The following is a 4,041-nucleotide window of genomic DNA, read 5'->3' on the forward strand; positions in this document are numbered from 1 at the left end:
GCATCCCTTTTGGGGTGGCGGAGCCTGGAAACGGCGGGGACGGAAGGCCCGGCGCCAGGCAACAGACCACACCGGACGCCGGTCCTGGGGGAAGGCACGGCTGCTCCCAGCACGGACCTGGCACAATTGGGACGGCCTTCTGGCGGGGATGCCCTGCCCGGCCCAGAGAGCGCCGGGGGCCTGGAGCTGAGGGGCCCGCAGGGAGGAGGCTCTGGCGGGACCTTTTAAACCAGCAGCTCCTGGGCTAATCGTGCACCCTGACGGCTGGGGCTTCCTTGACCTTTTCCGGACCCCAGTTCGAGCCTCTAAGTTCTGTGGCTCGACAGTGAGATTCCTCCCAGGGTTGCTGTGGGGTGAGCTCCCTGCAGACCACGGAGTCTCGCCCAAATAGGAGCCCTCAAAGACTGCCCCCTCCCGGGCCGGGCCTCCTCCCCGGGCCCTGCGGTAAAGGTTCCAGAAACCTGAACGGGCACCGTCCCCGGGGCCCTCTGCCCTCCCTGTCCGCTTCCCGCCCGTTCCCACTGACCCTGGTTGGCATGTTTCCTCCCCCCAGGAGGAAACCCGAATTCCAATCCAGACCTCCACCGCTGGCTAGTAGGTGAGCCTAAGCCAATTATTTAACTGCTGGCTGCCTCTGTTTCCCCAACTGTAAAATGCGGATACTCATAGCCCCTCCCTGCCTCCCCAGAGCTGCGGTGAGGATTAGACGGGATCCTGTTTATAAAGCCCCTGGCACAGGCCCTGGCACACAGGGGGCACGTGACGAGGGCTCCAGGAGACTCTAGGCTCCTCGTTCGTGCCCCCTCACTGCGCACCTTCCAGTATAGAGGCCGGGCCAGCTGACTTCCAAAGCCTCCCTATACTCCCTGGCAGAGGCCCCGGGGATGTGGGGGGGGCGTCAGCCTCTCCAAGCTCCCCCCGAAATCACAAGTCCTGAATTCGACAGGAGCCAAAGCACAGTCCTGGGGCACCAGACTGGGCAAAGAAGGCCAAGAGATGGGAAAAGGCCGGCTCTTTCCCTCCGGCCCTCGCCCTGAGCCAGCTTTGCCCACTCCGCCTCCCTCCAGATCACCCTGGGCTCCCTGAACCCCCCCCAGGCCAGGCCCGGGAGCTCTGAGACAGCAGCTGGGGCCTGAGGCCTTTGAGCATCTTCTCTCCCTGCCCTGCCCCCGTCCCCTCCCCTCCGGTCCAGCCCCCCCCATCCCCCACCGTATCCTGGGCTAAAAGGTGACCCCGGACCTCCGGCCGTCACATCAGCACCGAATGGCCAGGAAGGCCAGGAAGGCCAGGCGGCCGCTCTGCCGGCGTTCAGGGAAGCCGATCCCCTGAAACATGGTGCCCACATCCAGAGGCCAGAGGAACAGATGGCAGAGCTAAGCTGGGAGGAAACCATCGGGGCCCATCTGTGCCAATCGGAGGGGCTCTGCCAGGTTGCCAGACTCTCCACGTGGGCCCAGGCTGGGGACCCAGGAGCCCCGGCGCAGCCCACCCAGGTTCAAGCTTTACCCCCTGGTCGAGAAGTGGCCAGAATGGGGCCCGGGAGGCCAGGAGTGGGCACAGGGGAGGGTTCGATTCTGGGTCATCCGTGTGCCTCTGCACAGTCCTCGTCAATAGTTTCCAAGTGACTTCCAGCCAACAGCTGCTCCGTCCCCGCCATCAAGGTCGAGCTGTTCTCTGCCCCCGCGCCGGCCTCGGGCACCGGCCCAGAGCTGCCAGGAGCCAGGCTTCCTGCGCCCGCGCCGTGCCCACCACCGGCTCCTGCCTGAGGAAACTGAGGCTCGCCGAGGGGAAGGGCCTTCTCCAAGGTCGGCCTCCCAAACAAAGAAAAGCAAGATTCCTGCAATGCTTTCTCCAGGGAGGCGGTGCCCGGGCGGCCCCCAGGGGCGACCCTGGGCTCTGGGAGGGCAGCTGAGGGGCAGGGGCTGAGGCAGGACATCCAACGCAGCAGGGGGGTTAGGGAATGTGGCAGTGCCCTAGGAGAGGGGGAATGGCTGTCCCCCCCGGGGGCCAGAGAGGGCAGCGCACCACTCCTGAACCAGTCCTGCCGAGTCAGCCCCTTTCGAGGAAAAGAAGTCCCCCACCTCCTTGCCTTTGGCTGCTCACAGCCCCCCCCCCCGCAGCCTCATGCAGAGACCCCATCACCCCCCATCCCATCCCAGGGACTCGGGTCAGGCCGGAAAGTCTTGGCACGGGTGGGGCGGGGGGAACCCAGGACTCGCAGCCACGAGGTGGGAGAGTGCCCGGCCCTCGTGCCCAAGCGTCCATGCAGGGGGCCACCGGGAGGCTGGCCACAAAGAGAGACAAGCAGGGAGGCGGCTCTCCTCTTCCAGAACCATCCCAAGTGACCGCAGCAGAAGCCAGAGGGACCCACCAACAGGCCAGCATGCACCAGCCAGAGCCCACCTTGGGCACTCCCTGGGTGACCTTGGACGACATGTCTGGGCTCAGGAATCCAAGTCCCATCCTGACTCTGTACCTCAGTTTCTCCTTTTGTGAAACCCAGGATGGCCTCAGAAGGCCCGGGCCTGGCCCACCCCTCCTACGTGCTGCTCTGCCAAGGCTCTGACTGCCAATACCTTTTCCCCTCGGTTTCCTCCACGTCTTTTCCCATCATAAAAACAGAGCCGAGCCTCTCGGAAGGGACCCCCCCCCCTCCCGGCCCAAGGCCCGCCAAGGCCGTGGCAGTGCACGCCGCCAGCCCCTTCTTCTCCCAGGCCAAAGCCCGGCAGCCAGACGGCCATCCGAGCTCCCCGAGAGCCCCCTCATTAAGCGCCGGGCACAAGAGCCACATTTTCCTCTTGCGCTGGCTGGGGAAGTCGGGGCCGCTCTCGGGTTCCTTTGCAACGTGAAGAAGACGGGAGCCATCTGAGAAGCGAGCAGCGCTCGGCCGCTTCCAAATAGGTCGGCGGCTCCCCGAGGCCAGAAGGTGGCCCTGCAGCCTCTGTCTGGCCCCAAACAGTTAAGTGTCGGGGCCATCCCTGAAATGACTTCATCCCCTCGCCCGGCTGCCCACCAGGCCCCAGTGTCATCGCTTTCCCAGGGCCGGCGCCTGTCCTTCTCACCACTGCCCCCTCTCTGCACAGACGGCTCAACCCCCCCCCCCCCGCCCCGCCCAGCCCCGAGCCAGCCACCCCAGGAAGCTCCCAGCTGACCGCGGCCCTCTGACCCTGGGCTGCTGCCTGGAGCGAGCGCATCGCATGGCATCGCATCGCATCCTGGGGCTCCACTTGGATGAGCCTCCCAGCAGCAGCATCTCCCCCTGCACTCAGCCAGCAGCTGTGTCTACACCTGTCCACTGACCTCCCAAAACAGGTCCCTGGAGGGAGGCCCTGGCCCATCACCTCTCCCTTCCCCAGCATCTGCCAAGGTGCCCGGCCCTCCAGCCAGCCAGGCTTCAGTGCCCATGCCAGTCCTTCCTCGGGCCTGAAGCTGTCAAAATGCAGCAGCGAGGGGGGTGGGGTTGCCTCCGGGAAGCGGTGGGGGTCCCCACTCTCCGGGGCCCAGCCTCACGCGCTCACCAGGTGTCTGCGGCGGCGGCGGCTCCCTGCCAACCTTGGCAGTGCCCGCGGGCACCTCTGCGGCCCGGGCAGGGGCCCTGATGGGGGAGTGCCCCAGCATGTAGAGGGGCGCGGGGCCGCACTCGGCCTCGGGTGTCAGCACCCCACGGTCAGGCCCCCCTGCCTCTGCGTACCCCACCGCGCGCCCCCCCTCGCGCGCACCCTCACTTCCCCTGTGCGGCGCGCAGCACGCCCGTGGACCCCAAGGGATGGGGAGATGGGGGCCTCCACAGATGGCCCCCAGCAGAGGGCAGGAGGGGGGAGGCCGCCCCCCCTTCCCTGGCTCCCAGCGCCCGTGAGCGCGCGTGGGCTCCCGTCACTCACCGTCCCCGGAGGCCGCGCGGAGCGGCCGCCATGAGCGCCGTCCCTCCCTCGCTCCGTGTCCACGCGGAGCCCCGAGCCGTGAGCCGCAAGTCGCGAGCCGCTACCGCCGACTACGCCGACGCCGACGCCGCCGCCGCTGCTGCTGCTGCTGCTGCTGCTG

The sequence above is a fragment of the Gracilinanus agilis genome, chromosome 4 (genome assembly GCF_016433145.1).
Source record: "Gracilinanus agilis isolate LMUSP501 chromosome 4, AgileGrace, whole genome shotgun sequence".
Taxonomy (NCBI): domain Eukaryota; kingdom Metazoa; phylum Chordata; class Mammalia; order Didelphimorphia; family Didelphidae; genus Gracilinanus; species Gracilinanus agilis.